Here is an 18,236-nt window from a genome sequence, read left to right as displayed (position 1 = left end):
ACCCTCCAACACACTATCCAATGTGACACAGAACCCACCCTCCAACACACTATCCAATGTGACACAGAACCCACACTCTAACACAATATCCAATGTGACATGGACCTCACCCTCCAACACACTGTCCAATGTGACACAGAACCCACAATCCAACACACTATCCAATGTGACACAGAGCCCACACTCCAACACACTATCCAATGTGACACAGAACCCACACTCCAACACACTATCCAATGTGACACAGAACCCACCCTCCAATACACTATGCAATGTGACACAGAGCCCACACTCCAACACACTGTCCAATGTGACAGAACCCACACTCCAACACAACATCCAGTGTGACACAGAACCCACACTCCAACACACTATCCAATGTGACACAGAACCCACACTCCAACTCAATATCCCATGTGACACAGACCCCACCCTCCAACACACTATCCAATGTGACACAGAACCCACAATCCAACACATTATCCCATGTGACACAGACCCCACCCTCCAATACACTATCCAATGTGACAGAACCCACACTCCAACACAACATCCAATGTGACACAGAACCCACACTCCAACACACTATCCAATGTGACACAGAACCCACACTCCAACACACTATCCAATGTGACACAGAGCCCACCCTCCAACACAATATCCAATGTGACACAGAACCCACCCTCCAACACAATATCCAATGTGACACAGAGCCCACACTCCAACACACTATGCAGTGTGACACAGAACCCACACTCCAACTCACTGTCCAATGTGACACAGAACCCACACTCTAACACAATATCCAATGTGACACAGAACCCACACTCCAACACACTATCCAATGTGACACAGAACCCACAGTCCAACACACTATCCAATGTGACACAGAGCCCACACTCCAATACACTATCCAATGTGACACAGAACCCACCCTCCAACACAATATCCCATGTGACGCAGAACCCACCCTCCAATACACTATCCAATGTGACAGAACCCACCCTCCAACACACTATCCAGTGTGACACAGAGCCCACACTCCAACACACTATCCAATGTGACACAGAACCCACCCTCCAACACACTGTCCAATGTGACACAGAGCCCACAATCCAACACAATATCCCATGTGACACAGAACCCACCCTCCAACACAATATCTAGTGTGACACAGAACCCACACTCCAACACACTATCCAATGTAACACAGAACCCACACTCCAACACAATATCCCATGTGACACAGAACCCATCCTCCAACACACTATCCAATGTGACACAGAGCCCACAATCCAACACACTATCCAATGTGACAGAGAACCCACACTCCAACACAATATCCAATGTGACACAGAGCCCACACTCCAACACAATATCCAATGTGACACAGAGCCCACAATCCAACACACTATCCAATGTGACACAGAACCCACAATCCAACACAATATCCAGTGTGACATGGACCCCACACTCCAACACCCTATCCAATGTGACACAGAACCCACCCTCCAACACAATATCCAATGTGACACAGAACCCACCCTCCAACACACTATCCAATGTGACACAGAACCCACAATCCAACACAATATCCAATGTGACACAGAACCCACCCTCCAACACACTGTCCAATGTGACACAGAGCCCACAATCCAACACAATATCCCATGTGACACAGAGCCCACACTCCAACACACTATCCAATGTGACACAGAACCCACAATCCAACACACTATCCAATGTGACACAGAACCCACCCTCCAACACACTATCCAATGTGACAGAACCCACCCTCCAACACAATATCCAATGTGACACAGAACCCACACTCCAACACACTATCCAATGTGACACAGAGCCCACTCTCCAACAGACTGTCCAATGTGACACAGAGCCCACTCTCCATGCTATCGATTGTTTACCTACTTTATTCCATTGCACCGCTCTTGCGATTGGTGTGACAGAGGCTTGAAAGTCACACACACAAGATGCTGGAGGCACTTAGTAAGTCAGTCAGCATCCATAGTCAGGACAAATGAGTCAATGTTTTGCGCTGAGACCCTTCATTAGGACTAATGGTGTACTGTACGCCAGGCTTACGTGGTTTTCAATTTGCCGCACAGATCTTCTTCAAACTTGAAGCGCATGCCCTCTATCTAGTATTGGGACTGAATGATAGTGTAGTGATTAGCGTAATGCTATTACAATGCTAGTGACCTGGGTTCATTTCTGCTGCTGCCTCTAAGGGCTTTGTACATCCTCTGCACGCCCACATGGGTTTCCTGTAGGTGCTCCAGATTTCCCTCACATTCAGAAGGCGAATGGGTTAGTGAGTTCATTGGTCACTCGGGTTCAATTGGGTGGCGTGGGCTCATAGGGCTGGAGTGACCAGTTACAGTGCTGTATCTTTAGAAAAATACAAATTAATTATTAGACATTTTGGGGCTGGGGAAACATATCAGCTATTTATCTGTGTGCCTCACAATTTTATAAATCTTCCTTACAATGAACATTAGTTGAGGCCGTTCAGAGCGCTAAGTCAATGCTGGCTCTCAGACCAATCCCATCAGACCCATTACAGCACCAGCGATCCGCGTTTAATTCCACCGCTCAAAGGCATGTATGTTCTCTTTGTGATCGTGTGCTCTGGTTTCTTCCCACATTCCAAGGACATACGGGTTTATTGTTCACATGGGTGTAATTGGGTGGCATTGTTTTGTTGGCCTGTGTCTTCAGATTAAGAAATAATCCCCCCATTTATTTGCAGGCAACTTGTTCTGTCTCACCTTCCCATTATTGCCCCACTGCTTCCCACGTCAACCACCAATACTCGGGGTAATCTAGCAAATTTACCTTCCAGCTAGCACGTAGGAGGAAATTGGAGCACCTGGGGTAGTTCCACGCAGTCACAGGACGGACATGCAAACTCTGCACAAACTGCACTGGAACCTTCTCTCTCCTACATGAATTATAGGGAAATATATGGAAAGGTTGGATCGGTTAGGACTATTTCCTGAAGCGTAGGAGAATGGGGGGAGTTTTGATAGTGGTATACAAAGTTATGAGAGATATAGATAAAGGAAATGCAAGCAGGTTTTCAGCACTGAAGTTGGATGAGCCTAGAACTAGAGGCCATAGGTTAAGGTTCAAAGCTGAAATATTTAAGGGAAGCCTGAAGGAAAACATGCTGTGAGTGTGGAATGAGCTGCCTGTAGAAGTGGTGGATGGGGGTTCAGTTGCAACATTTAAGGGAACTTTGCACATGGATGGGTGGGGTATGGAGAGTTTTGGTTGAGGTGCGGGTCAATGGGACAAGGTGGAATAATGGTGTGGTATGGACTAGATGGACCGAGGGGCCTGATCTGTACTGTAGTGTTGTATGGTCCCATGATGTGCCTTGCGGGCAAAGACTGAAATACATATCAGCACAAATGCAACAGGCTTCAGGGAGCAAGGTGATGCAGCCAATAAATCTGCTGTCTTGTATCTCCGGGATTCACCTTCGATCCTGTTCTTTCTAAGATGCTACCTTGGCATCAGCTAGGAAGCAGCCTGTATCACAGAGAGACAAAATACACTGTCCAACAGAGCCCAGGGAATCATTGCCCTCAGAAGTGTGAAGGGAAGATTAGCTCCTTTTGTCACGTACATCAAAACATCGAAACCGACAGTGAAATACGTCACTTTGTGTCAATAACCAACACAGTCCAAGGATATGCTGGGGCAGCTTCCAAGTGTTGCCATGCTTTTGGTGTCAACACAGCATGCCTACAATTTACTATCTCTAACCCACGCAGCTCTGGGACCAGAGGGCACAGCCTCAAAACAGAGAGACATACATTTAGAACAGAGATGAGGAGGAATTTATTTAGCCTGAGGGTGGTAGGGAGACTATGGAATTCTTGCAACAGGTGACTGTGGAGTCCAGATCACTAGGTGCATTTAAGGTAGAGGTTATTAGGTTCTATATTAGTCAGGGCGCAAAAGTTTATGAAGAGAAGGCAGGGTTGAGAGGGAAATGGATTAGCCATGATGAAATGGCAGAGCAGACTTGATGGGCTGAATGGCCTGATTCAGCTTCTATGTCTTATGGTCTTATGAGAACATACAAACGCCTTACAGACAGCAGTAGGAATTGAACTTTGATCTCACAGCTGGCACAGTAAAGCATTACGCTAACCTTCACTATACCTTGCTGCCTCGTGTGTAAAACCTAGTCTATTTTCCTGTCGTTTAAACACATACTCTGTCCTGTTAACACAGAGCACTGTGTCACGGCCTCAGAGACCAAGGTTCGATCCTGACCTTGGGTGCCGTCTCCGTGGAAAGTGGAGTTTCCTCTTTCTCCCTGTAATCACATGAGTTTCCCCCAAGTACTCCAGTTACTTCCTACATCTCAACAATGTGCGGGTCTGCAGCTGAATTGATCGTGTGAATTGCCAATAGTGGTTTTGCTGATGGGAAATGTAATGTGAGTAAAATGGGTTTAGTCTAATTGGGTATTTAATGGGCCTGGTGACCTAATGGAACACACACAAAGCTGGAAGAACTTAGCAAGTGTGGAGAGAAATGATCAGTTGATGTTTTTTTCCCCCAAGACCCTTCATCTGTACTGGTGATCTGGAGGGCCCATTTCTATGCTGTATGAGCCTGCTATATCTATGTCTATGTTGTAGGGGATTGATTTTTTTACAATGCTAAAGCCATTGGAGGAACAGTGGGCTGTGGCCTCTTTCTAGAGGTAAGCCACAGATCATATATTTCATGAAAATGTTTCCAGGAATGAAAGGATTACTATATGAGGAGTGCCTAATAGTTCTGGGCCTCTACTCACTGGAATTTAGAAGAATGGGGAGGGTGGGGGTGGATCTCACTGAAACCTATCAAATGTTGAAAGGCCTAGATAGAGTGGATGTGGAGAGGATGTTTCTTATAGCAGGGGAGTCTAGGTCCAGAGGGCACAACCTCAGGATAGAGGGGCATCATTTTAGAATGGAGATGAGGAGGAATTTCTTTAGCCAGAGGTGGTGAATCTGTGGAATTCATTGCCACAGGTGGCTGTGGAGACTGGGTCATTGGGTGTATTTAAGGTGAAGGTTGATAGATTCTTGATACGTCAGGGAATGAAAGGTTATGGGGAGAAGACGGGAGAATGGATTTGAGTGGGAAATGGATGAGCCATGATCAAATAGCAGAGCAGACTTGATAGGCCTATAGACCTAATTGTGCTCGTATGTCTTATTAGATTAGATGATTAGATTCAACTTTATTGTCATTGTGCTGAGTACAAAGCCAATGAAATGCAGTTAGCATCTGACCAGAAATGCAAAGAATAGTGTTATTTACTTTTTATACACAATTATTTTGTAAGTGCTACAGCACACAAATATAAAAGTACTGAGACAGTACAATATGGGTGCAATACTGCTTAACGCTGTGATGTGAGGTTCAGCAGGGCCACAGCCTCAGGGAAGAAGCTCTTCCTGTGCCTGCTGGTGCGGGAGCGGAGGCTCCTGTAGTGCCTACCAGATGGGAGGAGAGTAAAAAGTCCATGGTTGGGGTGAGATGCATCCTTGATAATGCTTTTCACCTTGCCCATATAATTATGATAGATGTTCTCAATGGTGGGCAATTGGGTGCCGATAATCCGCTGGGCAGTTTTCACCACACGCTGGAGTGCTTTGCGGTCCGATACGGGACAATTGCCATACCACACTGAGATGCAGTTGGTGAGTATGTTCTCAATGGTACAGCGGTAAAAGTCCATCAGTATCCCGGGACAGAGGTGAGCTTATGGTCTTATGGCCTAATAACTTTGAACCACAAGCACTGGCCAATGAAACCAACATATTTATATATAGCTCTTTCATGCCTGCTACCAAACATGAAACAGAGAGGACCATGGCGTAGTGGTTATCGGAATGTTACTTCAGCGCAAACAGGCCAGGATCAATTCCTGCCACTGTCTACAAGGAATTTGTATGTTCTTCTTATGACTGCATGGGTTTCCTCTGGGTGCTCCAGTTTCCTCCCATGTTCCAAATACGTACAGGTTAGTAGGTCAATTGGTCACATGGGTGTAATTGGGAGGCTGAGACTCATTGTGCCAGAAAGGCGTGTTACCCTGCTGTATCTCAAAATAAAAGTTAAACAAGCACACTGTACAGTAAATGTGAGAGAAGAAATGATTATTGAACCAGACTCTCTGCCCCCTCCCCAAAAAAAACTGTTCTGAAAAGCCAATTACCTTGGGACAACTTTATTTTAGCAGAAAAGGTTGCTGTGGTTCCTCAGTGTTCCGGACATTGTACACGTCTGAGTGGGAGTGCAGTTTATGAAATGTTTCCCTCAATAACTCTTCAGCATCTCAGCTCATCTCCTCTGGCCGATGGAATTGTTTACCGCTCAGCTGTCACTGCACATTGACTCAGCCACTGTGTTACAGTAAGGTTGAGTGACATACGACACCGTGTGTTAAATTGACATCCCTGCTTGTGAACATAGCCTGATCCGAGCTTCTATTTTCATTGCTTTTAACTTGACTGGCTTTCCTGACAAAAAAAAACATGGATTCGTTTTAAGGTGCTTGTTATCTGTCTGGTGTTAAAGGCATTATCTCCAGTCTCCACAGAGGGATCTGAGAGCCTTAGGATTTTCAGGAATTCCCCAACAAATACCTGCTGTCTTCCTGACTTTTGGAATGACGAGGTTTATTTGAATGGACCTTGATGCCTGCCTGAATCTGACACCTGCCATGCATTCCCTGAGGTTACTTGATGGGATCAGGGAATTATTGTCAAATTTTCTCTGTGAACCTGGCTCCATCTGCAACATGAAGGGGTGAGTAAATATTTCAGGGAGAGGCTAATGATTCCGCCCAGAGTTGTAGAATCTAAAGACCACAGTAGGAAGCTATCATAAACATAAGAGAGGTAATTTCCCACTCCCATTCCCTCTTCTTCTATTCCCCACTCTGGGCTCCTCTCTTCTCCTCACCTGCCTATCACGCCCCCTGGTGCCCCTTCTCCCATGGTCCACTCTCCTCTCCTGTCAGATTCCTTCTCCAACTCTTTGCCTTTTCTACCTATCATCTCCCTGCCTCTTACCTCCTCCCCCATTCACCTGGCTATACCTATCACCTTCTAGCTTGTACTTCCTCCCCTCTCCCACCACCTTCTAATTTTGCCTTCTGCCCCCTTCCTTTCTAGTTCTTTTCCATAGAAGCTGCCTGACCTGCTGAGTTCCTCCAGCATTTTGTGTGAGATTCTGTATATGCTAGGAATCTATGCTTTTATCACTACTCTCTTACATCCCAGGTACTTCCTTGCATTTCCTCCTCTTGCACAGCCTCCAACGCCCAAGTGCAGTTCCGAGAAATGTGCACAGCATTCCTGCTGAGTCACAGCCAGTGATTCATAAAGGTTTAATGGGAGTTCATGCTTTTTTATTCAGTGTGCTTACTTACAGACCTTTTTTTTAATATATGTGGTTTTACTTACTTGTACTGTCAAGGATTTGCGAATGTGCACCCAGGTCACTCAGCACGCTGTGGAGAGATAGTGCAAATTAATGTTACTTTGATAAAATTCACAGTTCAAAGTACATTTATTATCAAAGTATGTATACTTTATGCAACCTTGAGGTCCATCTCCATACAGGCAGCGGCAAAACGAAGAAACCCAATGGAGCCCATTGAAAAAAGACGACAGTCAAACACTCAATGTGCAGAGGTTAAAAAGTCGTGCGGACAATAACAGCAAACAAGTAGCATTCAGAGCTGAGGTTCACGAAAGTGAGTCACAGACATGAAGCCAGGCATGTCTGCAGCTCGTTCAGGAGCCCATAGTTGTAGGCCACAGCCTCAGACAACGGAGCAGCAAACTGATCCAGCCATTCTCTCGCCTCGAGCCCTGACACGCCCTAACCTTTTCAATCTGGCTCAGTGCTGAAAACATCCAAACCTTGCATTGTTCCTTGCTCTTGGACCCATTGACTTGTACCGTCTCTCTACATTGTACCTCCACTAGGGGCAGCACGGTGGTTAGCATCAGTTATTGGACAATCGAGGTTCAATTCCTGCCGCTGTTTGTACGTTCTCCTTGTTGGTTTCCTCCCGGCACTCTGGTTTCCTCCCACATTCCAATAGAGGGTCAGAGTTAGTGAGTTGTGGGCATGCTACGTCGGCTGAAAACGTGGCAACACTTGTGCCTGCCCCCAGCACATCTCAAACAGTGCCTCAAATTTCACTGAATATTTTGATGTATATGTGACAAAATTAATCTTTTAACATTTTCTAAAGTGCACCACTTCATTATGAACTCCCTCAAGCAGAATTTTCCTTGTGTTTGCCACGTTCTCCTGTATATTAGCTGCCTCTATATTGCCTCCCTGGCTCAGTTTGGTATCATTAGCAAACTTTGTTTGGGTTATTTCCAAATCTAGGCTGTCTAGCCTTCACAAGAGAAAAACATAAACATAAAAGATGCTGCAGAGGCTGGAAATCCAGAGTTACGTGCACAAAATGCTGGAGGAACTCAGCAGGTCAGGAAGCATTTATGGAGAGGAATGAACAGTCAAGCCTTTGGTCCAAGACCCTTCATCAGGATATGAAAGGAAGAGGAAAGGAGTGAGAATAAACAGATGGTGAGGGGAGGAAGAGGAAGGAGTACAAGCTGGCAGGGCCGAGGTGAAGTTAGGTAAGGGGGCAGGTGGGTAGGCTGAGGAACCTTCACTAGTGAAACATTGATTCAAAACTGATCCTTGAGGGGACCCCATTCAGAAAGGAATCTACCTCTCTCTCTTGATACAATATTCCACCTGAGTTTCAAACTTTAAAGTAAATCTATTATCAAAGTACATATACGTCACCATATACAGCCCTGAGGTTTATTTTCTTGTGGGCATACTCAATAAATCCATAATAGGATAATAACCATAATAGAATCAATGAAAGACTGTACCAACTTAGATGATCAACCAATGTGCAAGAGACAACAAACTGTGCACAGACAAAATGGAGCAAAATGATAATAAATAAACAATAAATATCGAGAACATTAGATGAAGAGTCCATCAAAGAGAGTCTATAGCTTGTGGGGATACTTCAATGATGGGGCAAGAGAAGTTGAGTGAAGTTATCCCCTTCGGTTCAAGAACCTGATGGTAGTAACTGCTCCTGAACATGGTGGTGTGGGTCCTGAGGCTCCTGTACCTGCTTCCTGATGAAAGCAGTGAGAAGAGAGCATGACCTGGGTGGTGAGGTTACCTGAAATGTGTGCTGCTTTCCTGTGACAACGCTCCGTGTAGATGTGCTCAATGGTGAAGAGGGCAGTTTGTGGTGCTGAGAGATGCTGTTTGCTGATACTCTTGAGAACTGTGCTAAAGGTGCTATATAATTACACGTCATTGTTTTCTGCTGACAGACTGACTAGGTGTCCCTGTGTTTATTTCAGGTTCATTCTTCTATTTGTTCCTCCTTGTGTTCTTGGGGGATGTTCGATAGCTGGTTGACATCAACAAATCCAGCAGGTGTGAACCCAAAGATCTGAAACTCAACACTTGAAATATTGTGTAAATTGACAAGTGGCTCATCCTTACCTACTCCATTTACTTATCCTCCATCCTACTAGGTAGAACATAGAACATAGCACAATACAGGCCCTTTGGCTCCAATATTGTGCTGACCTTTTAACCTACTCTAAGATCACTCTAACCCTTCTCTCACACTTAGTCCTCCATTTTCAATCATCTGTGTGCCTACCTAAGAGTTTCTGAAATGTCCCTAATGTATCTGCCTCTTCCACCACCCCTGGCAGTGTGTTCCACAAACTCACCACTTTCTGTCTAAACATCATCCCTCTACTTTCCTCAAATCACCTTAAAATTATCCCCTTAATATTAGCCATTTCCACCCGGGGAAAAGCCTCTGGCTAGGCTCATGGTCTATGCCTTTTACAACCTGTACATCTCTATCAATTCACTTCTCATCCTCCCTTGCTCCAAAGAGAAAAATCCTAGCTTGCTTAACATATTTTCACAAGCCGTGTTCTCTAATCTAAGCAGTATCCTGGTAAACACGAGGAAATCTGCAGATGCTGGAAATTCAAGCAACACACGACGAAGGGCCTTGGCCCGAAATGTTGACTGTACCTCTTCCTATAGATGTTGCCTGGCCTGCTGCATTCACCAGCATTTTTTTTTGTGTGTGTTGCTTGAGTATCCTGGTAAATATCTTCTGCATCCTCTCTAAGAGAGTCTACATCCTTTCTTTAATGAGGTGACCAGAACTGAACATAATACTCCAAGTGTAGTCGAAGCAGGGCTTTATAGATCTATAACATTACCTCTTGAACTGAATATATATGACCAAGAACCACATGATATCTTACAGAAGTATACAGCATGGAAACAGGTCCTTCAGCCATTAAGTCAGTGCCAACCATCAGGTACCATCAGGTACTTCATTGACTATCAATGAAGTCATGAGAGGTGCAAATAAGGTGAATAGTGAAGGTCTTTTCTCCAGGGTAGGTGTGCCTACTCTGGCTGCTCTGGAGAGCAGATCTCAGGACCCAATCTGGTTCGGAATCCTGTCCTTTGCTCCTATTGTTTGCATGATGTGTGTATGTTATTTGTTCCTTCTTTCTCAACCCAGTGGTTTTGGTCTTTCTTTTTCAAATTTTTTTTTTGAATTTCTTGCATTGTGGCTGCCTGTAAGTAGATAAATCTTAAGGTGTATAATTTATACATTTGATAATGAATGTACCTGAATCTTGAATTTCTAAAACAAGAGGACAAGAGGCCATAGGCTTAATGTGAGCGTAAAGAATTAAAAGGGACATGAGAGGCAACTTTTTCCCACATAGAGGGTGGTGAGTATATGGAATGAGTTGCCAGAAGATATGGTACAAATATCAGTCTCCTCTCCATAGACTGTCTATTCTTCTTGCTGACTTGATGAAGTAGCCAGCAGAATAAAAGACCCCACCTACCCCAGTCATTCTCTCTTTTCTCCCCTCTTCCACTGGGCAGAAGATACAAAAGCCTGAAGGCACGTACCACCAGGGTCACAGACAGCTTCTACCCCACTACTATAAGATTGTTAAACAGTTCCTTAGTACAATAAGATGGACTCTTGACCTCATAAAGTACCCCATTATGAATTTGCACCTTATTCTCTGCCTGCACTCTACTTTCTTCGTAACTGTAACCCTTTATTATGCATTCTGTTATTGTTTTAACTTGTACTACCTCAATTGGTGCTTGGAAGTAGGTACAGAGGAGATGTCGGGGTAACTTTTTAAAAAAATTAAACGCAGAGAGTGGTGAGTGCGTGGAATGGGCTGCCAGCGGAGGCGGAAACGATAGGGTCTTTTAAGAGAGTCCTGGATGGCTACATGGAGCTTAGAAAAATTGGTGGCTATGGGTAAAGTCTAGGTAGTTCTAAGGTAGGGACATGTTCGGCACAGCTTAGTGCCGAAGGGCCTATATTGTGCTGTAGGTTTTCTATGTTTCTAATTGTCATGAGTTAATCAGTATGAACGGTATGCAAGGCAAGGTTTTCATTGTACCATGGTACATGTGGCAATAGTAAATCAATCTACCTCACCATGCTCTTTGTATTTCATTTCACTCCCTGCTCTGCACTCTCTCTGGAACTGTTACACTACATTATGTAGTAATATAGGATGTAATGCTGAGGGTTTATAAGGCACCAATGAGGCCTCACTTGGAGTAGTATGTGCAGTTTTGGACCTCTTTTCTAAGAAAGGATGTGCTGACCTTGGAGACGGTTCGGATGAGGTTCACAAGAATGATTCCATGAATGGAAAGCTTATTGTATGAGGGGCAATTGGTGGCTCTGGGCCTTTAGTCGCTGGAGGGGGGGTGGGAGTGGAGTCTCATTGAAACCTATTGGATGTTTCCTATGGTGGGGCAGTCTGGGACCAGACAGCACAGCTTTAGAGTAGAGGGACCTCCATTTAGAATGGCGATAAAGAGGAATTTCTTCAGCCAGAGGGTAGTGAAACTGTGGGTTTTTTGCCACCAGCAGCTGTGGAGGCCAGGTCACTGGGTGTAGTTGAGGCAGAGATTGATAGATTCTTGATTAGTCAGGGCATGAAAGCTTACAGGGAGAGGTAGGACAATGGGGCTGAGAGGGAAATGGATCAGCCATGATGAAAAGCACAGCAGACTCAATGGGCCGAATGGCTCAATTCTGCTCCTATGTCTAATGATGTTATTCTGCATTGTGTTTTCTTTATACTAACTCAATGTACTTATGTATGGAATGATCTGCCTGGATAACATGCAAGCAGAACATCTTCACTGTATTTCGATGCATGTGACTGTAGTATATCAACACTAATGACAATACCCAGAAAGACTGTGGGAAGGACTTCCAGAGGTTAGGTTCCAGACAACTGAAGACATGGCCACTGATGGCGGGGTGAGGGAAGAGGGCGGAAACCTTCGAAGTTTGCATAACTGTAGCAGGTTCCAGAGGCACCAGAAGTGAGGCTGTGCCAGGATTTGAAAATATGGATTGAAGTATAACGCTTGAACTCCTTTCCTGATGGACGCAGTGACTAGAAGAAACAGTCTGGAGAGCTGCTGAGAACAGAAAGTGGAAAGAGAACAGAGATTAACTCCCTTTTCCTCAGCTTCTGAACATTTCTCTTTCCTTTCTAGAGTCCTAGAGCAATACAGTACAGAAACAGCCCCTTTGGCCCATCTGCTGTCTCTGGACATGTATCTGACAGTCGGGTGAAGCTCGCTGACCTGCCTCTTTCCATGACATTCACTGGGAAACAGGCGTCTGTTGACCTAATCAAGTGTCCTGGCTGAATTGCCAGCTGCACTCGCCTGTGTTTAAAAACATGCAGATGTTCCTCTCATTATTCGCATGCTGTTGGGGTGATCATTCAACCGTAGTCAGTGACCATGGGGATTTGTGCATGTGCTGATCTGCAGTTTGTCTTTGGAAGGTGTTCCTGGCTGCTGCTGACCTGATGAGACTCAGCGTGAGCAGGAGCATGTTTTCCCCTGTGCCCGAATGCTGGTCTGTGCGTTCCGCTGCACCCAGCGTCAATCGCGCAGCTGAGGCGGTACCATCCGACCGAGGACACCAACCTCCTATGCAGGAGAGTCATCTTGCAAACTCAGCTGCTGAGGCTCCTGATGCAGTGAGCTGCACTGCAAACATTTTCTTAAAGCACTCCTGAAGCTAAGCTTTTGGTCGTCTTTGGTAATGTGGCTGTGTCGACTTGTGTTTGGTAACTTTTTTTTAGTGACATATATACGACATTTTATTGGATTAATCTGTCTGGCCTCTATCTTACGCAGTTATCATTAACATACAGGTTGTCTATTTGTTACCAGGTTCCTTTTGTTCCCCCTGACATCCCACATTCTCGTTGTGGGAGTTAACTGTGTGCGCACTGGCTACCACTTAACAAAAGATGTACAGAACAGTGCAAAAGTCTTAGGCACATATATGCTCTGTACTGCTGCCACACAAAAACATGACAGATGTGAGTGATGATAAACCTGCTTCTGAGGACAAGGAGAGGGGTGTCGTGGTTGGGAAAAGGGAAGGGAAAGGGGAGAAAGCAGGAAGTGCCAGAGAGACATTCTACAAATATCAATAAATCAATTGTTAGGAATCAAATGACCTTGCCTGGTGTCTCAGGGCTGGGTGTGCCTGCATCTGTGACACCTGACACTCCTGGCACACCTTCTCTGCCACCTGTCTCATACCCCTCCTGTGGCACTCCACCCTCACCATTCCCAACATTCTTTAGAAACATAGAAAACCTACAGCACAATACAGGCCCTTTGGCCCACAAAGCTGTGCCGAACATGTCCTTTCCTTAGAATTGCTAGGCTTACCCATAGCCCTCTATTTTTCTAAGCTCCATGTATCCATCCAAGAGTCTCTTAAAAGACCCTACCGTTTCCACCTCCACCACCGCCACTGGCAGCCCATTCCACGCACTCACCATTCTCTGCGTAAAAAACTTACCCCTGACATCTCCTCTGTACCTATAGTACTTCCAAGCACCTTAAAACTATGCCCTCTCGTGCTCGCCATTTCAGCCCTGGGAAAAAGCCTCTGATTCTCTACACGATCAATGCTTCTCATTATCTTGCACACCTCTATCAGGTCACCTCCCATCCTCTGTCGCTCCAAGGAGAAAAGGCCGAGTTCACTCAACCGAGGCAGAGTTTATTCCTGCCAAATTTATAAACTCACTCTCTGCTTCACGTTGACAGATATAGTATTGTGCAAATCTTAGGCACCTTAACTATGTATATGTGCCTAAGACTTTTGCACAGTATTGTACTATGTTTGGTAAGGCATTTAATAAGATTTTCCCTAGAGAGAGTTATTCAGAAAGTCAGGAGGCATGTGATCCAGGGGAATCTGACTGTGTGGATTCAGAATTGGCTTGCCCACAGAAGGAAGAGGGTGGTTGTAGATGGAGTGTATTCTGCCTGGAGGTCAGTAACTAGTAATGTTCCACAGGGATATGTTCTGATAACTCTGCTCTTTCTAATTTTTATAAATGACTTGGATGAGGAAGTGGAAGGGTGGCAGATGACATGAAGGTTAGTGGGGTTATGAATAGTGTAGAAAGTTGACGAGATGCAGAACTGGGCTGAGAAGTGGCAGATGCAGTTCAGCCTGGAAAAAGTGTGAATTGATTCACCTTGGAATTTGAATTCAAAAAAACAGGGCTAATGGTAGGATTCTTAACAGTGTGGAGGATCGGAGAGATCTTGGGGTCCATGTCCATAGATCCTTCAAAGTTACCACATAGGCTTGTTAAGAAGCCAAATGGTGAGTGGACCTTCATTAGGTGGGGGATTGCGGTCAAGAGCTGAAAAGTAATGTTGCAGCTCTATAAAACCCTGGTTAGACCACATTTCAAATACTGTGTTGAGTTCTGGTCACCTCATTATAGGAAGGATGTGGAAGCTTTAGAGAGAGTGCGGAGGAGATTTACCTGGATGCTGCGGAATTAGAGAGCATGTCTTATGAGGGTAGGTTGAGCAACCAAGGACTTTTCTGTCTAGAGTGAAGGAGGATGAGAGGTGACTTGGCAGACGTATACAGGATGATAAGAGCTATAAATCAAGTGGATAGCCAGAAATTTTTTCCCCCAGGGTGGAAATGGTTAATATGAGAGGCTTTAAGTTTAAGGTGATTGGAGGAAAGTATAGAAGGGATGTGAGTGGTAGGTTTTCACACACAGAGTGGTGGGTGTGTGTAATGCATTGCCAGGGTGGTGGTCGAGGAAAATACATTAGTAACATTTAAGAGACTCTTAGCCGCGTTGATGATAGAAAAATGGAGGGCTACGTAGGAGGGAATGGTTAGATTGATCATAGAGCAGGTTAAAAGGTCAGTACAACATTGTGGACTGCAGAACTTGGACTGTGCTATAATGTTCTATGTTCTAAAGCTAAAGATAGAAACCTGGCACCAGATAAACAAAGCAACTAGGAAGAAGCTAATGTTCGTTAACATCTCTGTCTAGACCCTTGTATGTTCCCCATAAGGTTTGAGCTGACTATATGCTAATATTGCCTTACATATACTAATTTTATTTTGCTAGCCAATGAATGAATCTTGGCTAACATCCAGCCGCAATGGGGGAGGTGATTTTCAAATGAAGCTGCAGGATATTTTGAGTTCAGGAGAACAGGCTCTTGGTTTAACACCCCTTTCTAAAGACTGTGTACGGAGAGATCATGGGACTTGAACCCATGACCTTCTGATCCAGACACCCACCGAGACAAGGTCAGCATCAAGCACCAAGGAGCTGTTCTCTTGCATTGTTTCAGGAAAGGCTAAGGCAGCCATTGTAAAGAGATTTATCTTGAAGGTAAACGAGATTGTTGTGAAACTGTTCTTGGATTCCTGCTGTCATAGTATAAACTCAGTGGCCACTTTATTATGTACAAGAGGTACCTAATAAAGTAGGCACTGAGTGTAATAGCAAAATGGTGCTTATAAGATCTAGGCTCGAATTCTGAACAAACATAATTAAATTGTAGCCGATTTTAATCTTGCATCAATATCCAAGCGCTTAGCAGTTGATGGATATACTGTGACAGACTTGGAACTTTATACATAGATTGTCTGAAAGATTCTGTATATTTCAATCAGAAACGCCTCAGACATTTGCAAGAAAACTAACATACACTCAGTGGCCGCTTTATTAGAAACACCTGTACACCTGTTCGTTAACGCAAATATCTAATCAGCCAAACATGTGGGAACTAGTCAATACATTAAAGCATGCAGACATGGTCAAGAGGTTCAGTTTTTGTTCAGACCAAACATCAAAATAGGGAAGAAATGTGACTTGAGTGACTTTAACCTTGGAATGACTGTTGGTGCTAGATGGGGTGGTTTGAGTATCTCAGAAACTGCTGATCTCCTGGGATTTTCACACACAGTCTCTAGAGTTTACAGAGTATGGTGCGAAAAAAAGACAAAAGCTCCAGTGAGCAGCAGTTGTGGCTGAAAATGCCTTGTTAATGAGAGAAGTCAGAGGAGAATGGCCAGACTGGTTTAAGCTGACAGAAAGGTGACAGTAACTCAAGTAACCATGTGTTACAGCACTGGATTGCAGAGGAGCATCTCAGAACACACAGAGCATCAAAATGTGAATTGGATGGGCTATAGCAGCAGAAAGCACACAGGGTTGTGCTCCTGTGGCCACTTTATTAGGTACACTCCTGTACCTGATAAAATGGCCACTGGGTGTCATGGCAAAATGGTGATGATGTCATCATTTGTGTAGGCAGAAACTCCTTGCATTTAATGTTGGCAGCCATGAGTTGGGGGGCCAATCTAGAACAGCATATGTCTTTGAAATCAATGCTGATGGACAGATTTATTTGAAGTTATACATGAACTTTTAAGGTTCATTGCCTGAGTGAGAATGTTTTCATCTGGCCAGAAATCCTAAAATAGGGGCTATCAGTGTTCCCCTTATTACTTGTGAATCTGACAGTGAATTGAGCAGCACATTCTTTGTCCACATCAGAGGAGCAGAAGTTAGAGTTGGAAAATGGCACAGAAGCATTTGAGGGAATAGCTTCCTCAGTGAGTCAAGAGGAAGACAAAATGGTACCAATGAAGGAGCTATGATTAGATAAAGAAGGGAGAGGAATCGTGAACACTGGAGTGGATTAGTTTTGCACTCTGTCGATGCACAGTAGAGCCTCTCCTGAGTGGTTGCATCATGGTCTGGCGTGGAGGCCCCAATGCCCAGGAACAGGGAAGCGTACAAAAAGTGGTGAATAGACCTCACTGCATCCCAGGCAAAGCCCTCCTCTCTGTTGAGAACACCTACAAGGACTGCTGTCACAAGAAAGCAGTACTCATCATCCCAGATCCCTCACCATCCAGGCCACGTTCTCCAGGTTCAAGAATATTTATTTCCCCATCAGGCTCCTGAACCAGTGTGGATAGCTACATTCACTCCAACACTGAACTGATTCCGCAACTTATAGACTCATTTTCAACAACTCTACAACTGTTGTTCTCAGTATGCATTTAAAGAAGCGGCAGATGCAATACAGTGTCGGGAGGTGCTTGGTCATGCACTTTGGTAGAAGCAGTAAAAATATAGACTACTTTCTAGATGGAGGGAAAATTCAAAAATTGGAGGTGCAAAGGGACTTGGGAGTCCTCGTGCAGGACTCTTTAAAGGTTAGTTTGCAGGTTGAGTCAGAGGTGCGGAAGGCAAATGCGATATTAGCATACATTTTGATAGGACTAGAATATAAAAGCAAGGGTGTTATGTTGAGGCTTCATAAAGTACTGTTGAGGCCACACTTGGAGTATTGTGAGCAGTTTTAGGACCCTTATCTATGAAAGATGCTGAAGATGGGTCTTGGCCTGAAACATCAACTTTTACTCATTTTTGTAGCTACTGCCTGACGTGCTGGGTTCCTCCTGCATCTTGTGTGTGTTGCTAAGAAAGGATGTGCTGAAAATGGAGAGGGCTCAAATGAAGTTCATGAAAATGATTCCAAGATTGAAAGGCTTGTCATATGAGAAGCGTTTGATGGCTCTGGGCCTGTACTCACTGGAATTCAGAAAAACAGGGGGTGACCTCAGAGAAACCTATCGAATGTTGAAGGGCCTCGATACAGTAGATGTGGAGAGGATGTTTCCTATGGTGAGGGAGTCCAAGACCAGAGGACACAGCCTC

At 44.7% G+C, this 18,236-nt stretch overlaps 1 protein-coding gene across 6 annotated transcripts in view; it reads left to right on the top strand.

Moving 5' to 3' along the window:
• adck1 (aarF domain containing kinase 1) overlaps nt 1–18,236 on the top strand; it is a 765,048-nt gene that overhangs the window by 518,154 nt on the left and 228,658 nt on the right. The window lies entirely within an intron of this gene.

Source organism: Mobula birostris, chromosome 1 (assembly GCF_030028105.1).
Source record: "Mobula birostris isolate sMobBir1 chromosome 1, sMobBir1.hap1, whole genome shotgun sequence".
Classification (NCBI taxonomy): domain Eukaryota; kingdom Metazoa; phylum Chordata; class Chondrichthyes; order Myliobatiformes; family Myliobatidae; genus Mobula; species Mobula birostris.
The sequence above is the reverse complement of the archived record's forward strand: the minus strand, read 5'-3'. Positions and strand labels throughout refer to the sequence as shown.